Below are 13260 nucleotides of genomic sequence, written 5' to 3'. Positions count from 1 at the left end.
ACACTGAGCTTGACGCCCTGGGCACGGGGCCGGGTCACAGCCGCTCGGAGACTACAACCCCCCATCTGATCCGGTGCCGGGTATTCCCCTCAAAAAGGAATATGTCCCAGGGGGCGCGTCACATCTACCTCTGAAAAAATATTGGGCTTCTAGCTGTGTGTGGGACTTGTTCTATTAATCCATCTATACAGACCTCCATCAGGTTGCAAACTGAATATAATTTTTTTCTGCATCTAGCTCTGAAAAAATATTTGGCCTTCTAGCAGTGTGTGGGACTTTCTCTATTAGTCCATCTATACTGACCTCCATCAGGTTGCAAATTAAAAATAATTTTTATCTGCATCTAGCTCTGAAAAAATATTTGGCCTTCTAGCAGTGTGTGGGACTTTCTCTATTAGTCCATCTATACTAACCTCCATCAGGTTGCAAATTAAAAATAATTTTTTTTCTGCATCTACCTCTGAAAAAATATTGGCCTTCTAGCTGTGTGTGGGACTTGTTCTATTAATCCATCTATACAGACCTCCATCAGGTTGCAAACTGAATATAATTTTTTTCTGCATCTAGCTCTGAAAAAATATTTGGCCTTCTAGCAGTGTGTGGGACTTTCTCTATTAGTCCATCTATACTGACCTCCATCAGGTTGCAAATTAAAAATAATTTTTATCTGCATCTAGCTCTGAAAAAATATTTGGGCTTCTAGCTGTGTGTGGGACTTGTTCTATTAGTCCATCTATACTGACCTCCATCAGGTTGCAAACTGAATATAATTTTTTTCTGCATCTAGCTCTGAAAAAATATTTGGCCTTCTAGCAGTGTGTGGGACTTTCTCTATTAGTCCGTCTATACTGACCTCCATCAGGTTGCAAATTAAAAATAATTTTTTTTCTGCATCTACCTCTGAAAAAATATTGGGCTTCTAGCTGTGTGTGGGACTTGTTCTATTAATCCATCTATACAGACCTCCATCAGGTTGCAAACTGAATATAATTTTTTTCTGCATCTAGCTCTGAAAAAATATTTGGCCTTCTAGCAGTGTGTGGGACTTGTTCTATTAGTCCACCTATACTGACCTCCATCAGGTTGCAAATTCAAAATAATTTTTTGTCTGCATCTAGCTCTGAAAAAATATTTGGCCTTCTAGCAGTGTGTGGGACTTTCTCTATTAGTCCATCTATACTGACCTCCATCAGGTTGCAAACTGAATATATTTTTTTTCTGCATCTACCTCTGAAAAAATATTTGGGCTTCTAGCTGTGTGTGGGACTTGTTCTATTAGTCCATCTATACTGACCTCCATCAGGTTGCAAATCGAATATAATTTTTTTCTCCATCTAACCCAGCCAATAGTTTTGGCCTAATACCACAGTTTGGCCTCTCAGCTCTGCTCGGTTCCCATCCATTGTTTTTTTGTGCAAACAACTCCAGAGTTGTGAATTAGTTAACCACCAAAATGAGTGGAAAAAGGCCTGCTGCTGGTGGAAAGGGGAATAGGCGTGTTGGGAAGGGGAAAAAGGGTTGTGTCCGTGGGGTAGGTGTTAAAGCAACCGTAACATCTGCAGAAGAAAGACCATCTTCCAGCCAAACTAAAATGTCTACTTCTTTTAGCGGACAATGTGATAAGATCCCTTTCTTACGGCCACGCCAATCGCTACAAATTCCAGATGAGGCACAAAAACAGCAGGTGCTTCAACGGATATCAAGTGCTCCTTTAAGTGGGCTCTCCTCCACATCAACTTCAACATCACAACTACTCCAGTCCTCAAAGGTGTCACCCCAATCGCACTTGCTTCCTCACAGCTCCCAAATCTCCAGCTGCCCGTCTGAGTATGAGGTAGAACAGATGGTTGAGTCTGCAGAGCTGTTTACTCATACTATAGCCTGGGAATCAAAGGTCGACTCCAGCGCTTCTGTGAATCCAGACGAGGAAATGATCTGCACTGATGCCCAGAATCTTTATGAGTCGGATCCAGGACCAGACGCAGAAGGTTCTGACCATAATGTAGACCCTCATTCCCAAACTGTAACTCCTGTTGGTGGAGACAATGAGGAAAACGATGATGAAACTCAAATACCTGATTGGAGCGACAACTTTAGTTTTTTGTCAGGGCAGGAACAGGTTGGCTCTGAGGACGACGGGTGTGATAACGCACAGGGTGATGATGATGAGGTTGGAGATCCCACTTACTGTCAACCCACAGTCAGCCAAGAGATGAGGTCAGCAGAGGAGGTGGAGGAAGATGCTAGTGACGACGAGGTCAGGTTGCGCCTTCCTGGACAGAGACGTAGTACTGGAAGCACGTCAACAACTGCATCCTCAAACACAACTCTGCCTCTCACCACAAGTCGTGGTGGCTCTTCAAGTCGCATGGGTGCTAAGCCTTGCATAGCCTGGGCATTTTTTCAGATCGATAAAGATGACCCAACTCGTGTTATCTGTAACATTTGTCAGCAAAAGCTAAGTAGAGGCCAAAAAATACATAGTTTGAGTACTTCATGCATGAACCTGCACATGGACATGAAGCATAAGTTGCAGTGGGAAGCTCAGTGTGCTACAATGCGGCCTAGCCGGCCGGGCCAACCACTGTCTGCCATATCTTGTGCATCCGTGGCCTCTTCATCCTCTGTGTCTGGGGGGACAGCAGTCACACCTGTTTTGGGGCGCAGACCTGCCACCTCTTTACCCGCAACAGCCAGCGTGATTGACAGGTCATCATTTTCTTTGGAGGTGGTAACACCAGCTGGTGTTGAACGCTGTCCGACATCGATAGCACCACCTTTGGATCAAGGCAACCTAACATGTCCGCCTGCATCTTCCTCACAGACCGGCAGTTTGCCGGGGACACCCTTATCAACCCCGTCTAAGCACAATAGCCAGCCCTCGGTCCCTCAGATGTGGACAAGTAAAAGACCATTTCCTCCTAGCCATGAGAAAGCTAAGAGGTTGAATTTCACCATCTGCAAGCTCTTGGCTACAGAAATGCTGCCTTTCCGCCTGGTGGACACAGAGGATTTTCGAGACCTTATGTCCGTCGCAGTGCCCCAGTACCAGATGCCCAGTCGGCACTACTTCTCAAAGAAAGGTGTGCCTGCGCTCCACCAGCATGTCGCACACAACATCACCGCTTCTTTGAGAAACTCTGTGTGTGACAGGGTGCATTTCACCACAGACACTTGGACGAGTAGGCATGGACAGGGGCGTTACATGTCGCTGACTGGGCACTGGGTAACTATGGTGACAGCAGGACAAGGGGCTGCTGTCCAAGTCTTGCCGTCCCCACGAGTTGTGCGTCAATCCTCTTTATGTCAAAGTTCCTCCACTGCTTCTGCCTCCTCAACCTCCTCTCGGTCTTCCACCTGCACCCAAAGCCTGTCTGGTCATGCCACAAGCTTTCTAACTGCGCAGAAGGGATCCTGCACACCTCCTTACTATGCTGGCAGTAGGGCTCAACGTTATCAGGCGGTTTTTACTTTGAAATGTCTGGGAAATGTGAGTCACACAGCTGAGGAGTTGTGGTCAGCTCTGGAGAACCAATTTCATGAATGGTTGTCTCCACTGGACCTGAAACCAGGGAAGGCCGTGTGCGACAATGCTGCAAACCTGGGTGCGGCCCTTCGCCGGGGCAATGTCAAGCACGTGCCTTGTATGGCTCACGTGTTGAACCTGGTTGTCCAGCAATTTTTAGCCCACTATCCCAGACTAGATGGCCTTCTGCAGAGGGCACGGTCGCTGTGTGCTCACTTCCGCCGTTCGCATCCCGCAGCTCAGCGACTTACATCTCTACAGAAGTCGTTGGGCCTGCCACTTCACCGGCTAAAATGCAATGTGCCTACCCGGTGGAATTCAACTCTGCACATGTTGCAGCGACTGTGGCAGCACCGACAAGCCCTGGTGCAATACGTTCTGACGTATAGCCTGGGCCAACGAGATCCAGAGGTGGGGCAAATCACGCTGGAGGAGTGGTCTCAGATCAGGGACCTATGCACCCTTCTGCACAGTTTTGAAATGGCGACGAAGATGTTTAGTGCTGACGATGCCATTATCAGCATGACTATTCCGGTGATTTACATGCTGGAGCACATGTTAAACAGAATTCGGAGTCAGGTGGTGGCACAAGAGGAGGTGGAGGAAGTAGAGGAGGAGGAGTTGTATGCGGAAGGGCTAACATCTGCAAGGTCCAGACGGTCGGCAGCACCAAGGCGGCAGCCATGTGAGGGTGGGGGAGATGGTTTTACCAGGGCGCATGGTAGCAGCCAAACTAGTGAGGAAGGTGCAGGAGCCCAGGAAGAAGTGGAGGACGAACTGATGGAAGACTCATCAGATGAGGGAGACCTTGATCACATTTCTGTTGTGCGAGGTTGGGGGGAGAGGACAGAGGAAGGAAGCATGATTGTTACCTCGCCACCAACACAACAGGGACTTGGTGCTCCTGGATGCGCAACACACATGAGTGCCTTCTTGCTGCACTACCTGCAACATGACCCTCGAATTGTGAGAATTAGAAATAATCCTGACTACTGGGTTGCCACACTGTTAGATCCCTGGTACAAAAGTAAATTTGCCGAAATTATTCCTGCCATAGAAAGGGATGCACGCATGCAGGAGTATCAGCAGAGACTGTTGCAGAATCTTACATGTGCTTTTCCACAAAACACCAGTGGTGCACGTAGTGAATCTCACAGTTCCAACTTGCCAACCATGGGACCGTCAAGTGTTCAGCACTCAAACCGTAACAGAACCACAGTATCTGCTGGTAAGATCAATTTTGCGGAATCATTTCACCACTTTTTTAGCCCATCCTTTGCAAGGCCACAGGAGACAAGAAGTCTGACACATAGTCAACGCCTAGAGACGATGGTACAGGAGTATCTCCAAGTAAACATTGAAGCCATGACTGTGTCACTGGACCCTTGCTCTTTTTGGGCTTCCAATCTGGATAAATGGCCGGAGCTAGCCACTTACGCCTTGGAGATCTTGTCATGCCGCGCAGCCAGCGTTCTGTCTGAACGTGTGTTCAGCGCTGCTGGTGGTGTGCTGACAGATAAGCGCACGCGGCTCTCCACTGATAATGTAGACAGACTCACGTTCATAAAGATGAACAAATCATGGATCCAAAACGACTTTTCTACCCCTGTGTCATCCTGGGGAGAGTAAAAGCTTGATGATTGGTTAAAATCACCCTACCAACCGTTTTAAGCTTTCAAATTACTAATCATGTTTATCTGTATCTTGGCTGGAAAATAATTTGGGCTTTGTAGCAGTGTGCAGCACTGATTCTATTAGGCCATCTATAATAAGCTCCACCAGATTTAAAATTACTAATCATGTTTATCTGTATCTTGGCTGGAAAATAATTTGGGCTTTGTAGCAGTGTGCAGCACTGATCCTATTAGGCCATCTATACTAAGCTCCACCAGATTTAAAATTAATAATAATTTTTAGCTGCATCTAGCCCGGAAAATAATTTTGGGGCTCCGAGATGTGCAAGACACATAAGTGCCTTCTTGCTGCACTACCTGCAACATGACCCTCATATTGTCAGAATTCGAATTAATCATGACTACTGGGTTGCCACACTCTTAGATCCCCCAAACTTTTCGATCAACCTTTTCATTTTAATAAAGACCAAAAAAATTGTCATTTTTGAAATTATAAGCATTAGCAGGTTATTAGAAACTGAAATCAAACAGTTTTCAACTCAAAACTTTATTCTAGGTGATGTTACATTTTCACATAGGACCCCTTGTTTGAAAGGAGCTTCTGAACTCTCTCGTCCATTGAATTTGTCAGGTTTTGGATGGTTTCTGCTTCAATTGTTTTACATGAGGACAGAATACCCTCCCAGAGCTGTTGCTTAGATGTGAACTGCCTCCCGCCATCATAGACACTCCTTTTGATGATGCTCCAGAGGTTCTGAATGGGGTAGAGGTCAGGGGAGCATGGGGGTCACACCATAAGTTTGTCCCCTTTTATTCCCATATCAGCCAGAGATGCAGATGTTTTATGTGCAGCATGAGATGGTGCATTATCATGCAAAAAAATGATCTTGCTGTGAAATACACGGTTCTTCTTCTTGAACCATGGCAGGAAGTGCTGTTTGAGAAAATCCACATACATTATGGAGTTCATCTTTAGCACCTTCAGGGATCCTAAAGGGGCCGACAATCTCTCTCCCCATGATTCCAGCCCAAAACATTACTCCACCTCATCCTTGTTGGCGCTGTAGCCGTGTTTGCGTGGGGTGTCCATCAACCAGCCATCCTCCACTCCATCCATCTGGACCATCGAGCGCTGCACGGCACTCATCCGTGAACAAAACAGTTTTGAAATCAGTCTTCATGTAATGTTTAGCCCACTGGAGCCGTTTCTGCTTGTGTGAAGTGGATAGAGGAGGTCGACAGGATGGCGTATGCACAGCTGCAAACCTCAGAAGGACCCTGCATCTTGTTGTTCGGGGGACATTGGAGGCACCAGCAGCTTCAAAAACTTGTCTGCTGCTATGACAAGGCTTTTTTGCCGCTGCTCTTTTAACCTGACGTAATTGCCTGTAGGAAAGAGTCCTCAATTTGCCCTTGTCAGCACGCACACATGTGTACTGTGAATCAGCTACATACTTCTTGATTGCCAAGACACTTCATCCTGATCATCGCACAATGTTGATTGTAGTCATGCCTTGACCTAAACACTCCACAATTTGTTGCTTCTCAGCAGCCGACACATCCTTTTTCTTTCCCATTTTGGCAGAAAATGTAGGCTGCTTAATAATGTGAGACAGCCATCTTAAGTAGTCTTGCCTTTCATTGGACACACCTGCCAAACTAATTAGCACAGGTGTCTGCAATTGCTTACAGTGATATAAAGAGCCCTGACACACATCACCATCAATGAGTTTAACTGACAAACAAACAAATTCTTCCCTTATCACTCCTAAACACTTTTTGCATAATAATTTGGAACACAGTGTACATGTGCTTTTCCACAAAACACCAGTGGTTCACGTAGTGAATCTTACAGTTCTAACTTGCCAACCGTGGTCTGTATGGAGTTGTTCAATAAAGGGCCCAAAATTAAGATAACATAGATGGGAGAGGTCTCTATGGATAGGAATTCCTAAGTATTTGATACCCTGTGAGGGCCAGGCAAAGGGAAAGTTGGACTGGATGGAATCCTATATGGATTTGGGGAGGGAGACATCGAGGGCCTCAGACTTCGCTGCATTGATTTTAAAATTTGACCATGTAACAAAGTGATCTATTTCAGCCATAACAGCAGGGATGGATATATGTGATTGAGTGATATATACTAGGACATCATCAGCAAATAGAGAGCACTTGTACTCGGTGCCTCCCACCTCAATCCACCTAATATTGGGGTTATGGCGAATTGATGAGAGCAGGTGCTCCGTCACTAGGATGTATAAGAGAGGGGACAGAGGACATCCCTGCCTTGTCCCATTGGTGATTGTGAAAGGTGATGAAAATGTTCTGATGCACCCCCTGGGCCTTGGGACACCCGGAGCCGGACCCTTTTTGGTGGATGCTGGTGGTTGTAGTCTTCGTGGCGGCGACCCGGTTCCGTGGCTCAGGGTGGTCAAACCAGTGGCGGAACTATTTGTGTGGTTTTGATGTTTAAATGTCCGACTACGCCACCCGTGGATTGCAGTCAGAGTGAACCGCCGCTGCAGGGCAGACCGCTGAGGCTGGTGTTGTGGGTGCAGCAGAGCGTAGCATAACTCCCCACGGGAGGAGTATAGCCTCAGGGCAGTGTATGCGGAGGATGGGGGTGATGGTGCAGGGCAGCAACAGTAACGACACGGAGTCAGTGATGCAGTCCAGGGCCTTTACTCACAGTTCTTATTATCCAGACCACGTCTGCAGGTAACGGCTGCCCACGTCGTACTGTGCTCACCAGGTGAGGGGCTCAGACAACTCCCAGATAACTTTGGAGCGCTTCACAGGACCCCCTTTGTGTGTCCTTTGTCTGGCCTTTCTTACCAACCCTTCTGTCCGGCTGCCTCGGGCCTCCTCTTGGTAAACTTGGCGCCAGTTTCCCTGACCCTATGTGGTGCCTTCCTAGCGGGTGTAGCGAGGGGCTGCGCCACATAAAATGTCACAGCCTCTGGTTTCTAGCTGAGGGTCGTTTCCTGCCTCCACTAGTTTCGGGGACCGGTCTCCCCCTTTGGCCTGACCCCTCCACGCAGGTGGATTCGGGCGTGCGGTGGCGACTCGCCCGTCCGCACCCCTGGGATCCCTTCATTCCTCGTTCCTGGAGCCTTCTCCGCTCCTTTTCCTTCCTTCTCCCTCTTCCAGGCCTGGGCCTCTGTTACTAGGCCCGCCTCCGGAGCAGAGCTCATGCAGAGCCCCTGCTCCCTGCCACTTCTGCTCAGACTTCTCTGCACTGAACTAAGATGGTGCCCACCTTTTATACTCCCTTCTCAATGCACCCAGGAACTGCTTCCTCCCTGCTCCTGCACTACAGGGTTCCCCTTCCTCAGTGTTCCCTCCCCCCACTCCAGCCAGGGACAGGGACTGTCGTGCCCATCTCAGAGGCATATTGGTCGCCCTGCCCCATGGCAATGTGGTGTAATGCATGCAGGTGTCGGGTCCTGATCCACACTCCATCCTTACCTGAGAGTGAGATATCACACCTCTGGGTGAGGTGCAATACCTCTGTAGCAACCGAGCCCTCAGGGTGCTACAGTTCCATTTATCTTCAGCCTAGGTGACGTATTGTGATACAGGGCCATGATTTTGGCTATAAAAGGGTCCCCTAGACCCCTACCCCAAGCTTTTTAAGAGAATCATATATGGCGTGCCAGGAGACTCTATGGAATGCTTTCTCAGCATCCAACGAGAGTATCTAATTAGAAATTTTTAACTGCATCTAGCCCAGGAAATACTTTGTGCCTAGTAGCAGTGTCTGCTAGTCAGCGGATTATCCCGGCTGTTAAGCAAGCTACACCACCTGTAGTTTGGACACTTAATTTTTTCAAAGGAAATGCTTCGGGACCACGGGATACTCAGTGAAGAGCATCAGAAGGCACCCCAAGGCATAGGGGCTGGGACTGGCAGTAGGATGCCTTGCAGTGGACAGCCGAGCTTGATCCTTATAAAAGCTTTTTAACTGCAGCAGCTTTAGTGGACGCTACTGGAGCTGGAATTACGCGGCTGCTGGCATGAGACTTGCCCTCCAATAGATCCTTGTAAATGGATTTAAAGTGTATTCATTCAAATTAGAGAGACAATTTAAATTAAAAAGTTTAGAGCTGCCTCCACCACAGGGGGGCTCGCTCGACCCACCAGCGGACAGGCACCAGTATTGGGAGAGGGGGGCTGGCCGTCAGGGTTCACCGCGGCTCTGGCACAAACCCGGAGACACGGAGGTGGCACGGGCAGGAGCGGACTGAACGTGTCGGCTTCTCACTTTTTGGATTTTAGAAGGGCATGACATGCCTATATCTGTGTCTCCCCCTCCTTTTACTCCTCCACCTCTTTTCTTTTCGCATGACTATATGTACTTGTCACTTTTCCATGTGTTAGTTGTGTCTTCTGAGCAGTTTGTCAGCTTTTGGACACCTTTGAAGGTGTTTTCTATGTGTTTCTATGTGTTTTTGTTTGCCTGCCATTGGTTTTAACGGTGTTCGAAGGTGTTCAACGAACAGTTCGACGAACAGTTCGACGAACACACGGGTGTTCGACGAACCGAACCGAACTCGAACACTACGGGGGTGGCTCAACACTAGTAGCAAGATCATTTTCATGCATGATAATGCACCGTCTCATGCTGCACATAACACATCTGCATCTCTGGCTGATATGGGCATAAAAGGGGACAAACTTATGGTATGACCCCCATGCTCCCCTGACCTCTACCCCATTCAGAAGCTCTGGAGCATCATCAATAGGAGTGTCTATGATGGTGAGAGGCAGTTCACATCTAAGCAACAGCTCTGGGAGGGTATTCTGTCCTCATGCAAAACAATTGAAGCAGAAACCATCCAAAACCTGACAAATTCAATGGACGAGAGAGTTCAGAAGCTCCTTTTGAGCAAGGGGTCCTATGTGCAAATGTAACATCACCTAGAATAAAGTTTTGAGTTGAAAACTGTTTGATTTCAGTTTCTAATAACCTGCTAATGCTTATAATTTCAAAAATGACCATTTTTTTGGTCTTTATTAAAATGAAAAGGTTGATCGAAGAGTGTGGGGGATCTAAGAGTGTGGCAACCCAGTAGTCAGTATTACTTCGAATTCTGACAATCTGAGGGTCATATTGCAGGTAGTGCAGCAAGAAGGCACTTATGTGTCTTGCGCATCTCGGAGCCCCAAAATTATTTTTCGGGCTAGATGCAGCTAAAAATTATTATTAATTTTAAATCTGGTGGAGCTTAGTATAGATGGCCTAATAGAATCACGACTGCACACTGCTACAAAGCCCAAATTATTTTCCAGCCAAGATACAGATAAACATGATTAGTAATTTGAAAGCTTAAAACGGTTGGTGAGGTGATTTTAACCAATTATCAAGCTTTTACTCTCCCCAGGATGACACAGGGGTAGAAAAGTCGTTTCGGATCCATGATTTGTTCACCTTTATGAACGTGAGTCTGTCTACATTATCAGTGGAGAGCCGCGTGCGCTTATCTGTCAGCACACCACCAGCAGCGCTGAACACACGTTCAGACAGAACGCTGGCTGCGGGGCATGACAAGATCTCCAAGGCGTAAGTGGCTAGCTCCGGCCATTTATCCAGATTGGAAGCCCAAAAAGAGCACGGGTCCAGTGACACAGTCATGTCTTCAATGTTTACTTGGAGATACTCCTGTACCATCATCTCTAGGCGTTGACTATGTGTCAGACTTCTTGTCTCCTGTGGCCTTGCAAAGGATGAGCTAAAAAAGTGGTGAAATGATTCCGCAAAATTGATGTTACCAGCAGATACTGTGTTTCTGTTACGGTTTGAGTGCTGAACACTCGACGGTCCCACGGTTGGCAAGTTGGAACTGTGAGATTCACTACGTGCACCACTGGTGTTTTGTGGAAAAGCACATGTAAGATTCTGCAACAGTCTCTGCTGATACTCCTGCATGTGTGCATCCCTTTCTATGGCAGGAATTATTTCTGCAAATTTACATTTGTACCGGGGATCTAACAGTGTGGCAACCCAGTAGTCAAGATTATTTCTAATTCTCCCAATTCGAGGGTCATGTTGCAGGTAGTGCAGCAAGAAGGCACTCATGTGTCTTGCGCATCCAGGAGCACCAAGTCCCTGTTGTGTTGGTGGCGAGGTAACAATCATGCTTCCTTCCTCTGTCCTCTCCCCCCAACCTCGCACAACAGAAATGTGATCAAGGTCTCCCTCATCTGATGAGTCTTCCATCAGTTCGTCCTCCACTTCTTCCTGGGCTCCTGCACCTTCCTCACTAGTTTGGCTGCTACCATGCACCCTGGTAAAACCATCTCCCCCACCCTCACATGCCTGCCGCCTTGGTGCTGCCGACCGTCTGGACCTTGCAGATGTTAGCCTTTCTGCATACAACTCCTCCTCCTCTACTTCCTCCACCTCCTCTTGTGCCACCACCTGACTCCGAATTCTGTTTAACATGTGCTCCAGCATGTAAATCACCGGAATAGTCATGCTGATAATGGCATCGTCACCACTAAACATCTTCGTCGCCATTTCAAAACTGTGCAGAAGGGTGCATAGGTCCCTGATCTGAGACCACTCCTCCAGCGTGATTTGCCCCACTTCTGGATCCCGTTGGCCCAGGCTATACGTCAGAACGTATTGCACCAGGGCTTGTCGGTGCTGCCACAGTCGCTGCAACATGTGCAGAGTTGAATTCCACTGGGTAGGCACATCGCATTTTAGCCGGTGAAGTGGCAGGCCCAACGACTTCTGTAGAGAATTAAGTCGCTGAGCTGCGGGATGCGAACGGCGGAAGTAAGCACACTGCGACCGTGCCCTCTGCAGAAGGCCATCTAGTCCGGGATAGTGGGCTAAAAATTGCTGGACAACCAGGTTGAACACGTGAGCCATACAAGGCACGTGTGTGACATTGCCCCGGCGAAGGACCGCACCCAGGTTTGCAGCATTGTCGCACACGGCCTTCCCTGGTTTCAGGTCCAGTGGAGACAACCATTCATGAAATTGGTTCTCCAGAGCTGACCACAACTCCTCAGCTGTGTGACTCACATTTCCCAGACATTTCAAAGTTTAAACCCCCTGATGACGTTGAGCCCTACTGCCAGCGTAGTAAGGAGGTGTGCAGGATCCCTTCTGCGCAGTTAGAAAGCTTGTGGCATGACCAGACAGGCTTTGGGTGCAGGTGGAGGACCGAGAGGAGGTTGCGGAGGCAGAAGCAGTGGAGGAACTTTAACATAAAGAGGATTGACGCACAACTCGCGGGGACGGCAAGACTTGGACAGCAGCCCCTTGTCCTGCTGTCACCATAGTTACCCAGTGCCCAGTCAGCGACATGTAACGCCCCTGTCCATGCCTACTCGTCCAAGTGTCGGTGGTGAAATGCACCCTGTCACACACAGAGTTTCTCAAAGAAGCGGTGATGTTGTGTGCGACATGCTGGTGGAGCGCAGCCACACCTTTCTTTGAGAAGTAGTGCCAACTGGGCATCTGGTACTGGGGCACTGCGACGGACATAAGGTCTCGAAAATCCTCTGTGTCCACCAGGCGGAAAGGCAGCATTTCTGTAGCCAAGAGCTTGCAGATGGTGAAATTCAACCTCTTAGCTTTCTCATGGCTAGGAGGAAATAGTCTTTTACTTGTTCACATCTGAGGGACTGAGGGCTGGCTGTTGTGCTTAGACGGGGTTGATAAGGGTGTCCCCGGCAAACTGCCAGTCTGTGAGGAAGATGCAGGCGGACATGTTAGGTTGCCTTAATCCAAAGGTGGTGCTATCAATGTCGGACAGCACTCAACACCAGCTGGTGTTACCACCTCCAAAGAAAATGATGACCTGCCAATCACGCTGGCTGTTGCGGGTAAAGAGGTGGCAGGTCTGCGTCCCAAAACAGGTGTGACTGCTGTCCCCCCAGTCACAGAGGATGAAGAGGCCGCAGATGCACAAGATGGGGCAGACGGTGGTTGGCCCGGCTGGCTAGGCCGCATTGTAGCACAGTGAGCTTCCCACTGCAACTTATGCTTCATGTCCATGTGCCGGTTCATGCATGAAGTACTCAAACTATGTATTTTTTGGCCTCTACTTAGCTTTTGTTGACAAAACCTGAAGAGCCACCACG

This window comes from Phyllobates terribilis, unplaced genomic scaffold, assembly GCF_046119375.1.
Source record: "Phyllobates terribilis strain yellow unplaced genomic scaffold, ASM4611937v1 Scaffold_4__5_contigs__length_816908805, whole genome shotgun sequence".
Lineage (NCBI taxonomy): Eukaryota > Metazoa > Chordata > Amphibia > Anura > Dendrobatidae > Phyllobates > Phyllobates terribilis.
The sequence above is the reverse complement of the archived record's forward strand: the minus strand, read 5'-3'. Positions refer to the sequence as shown.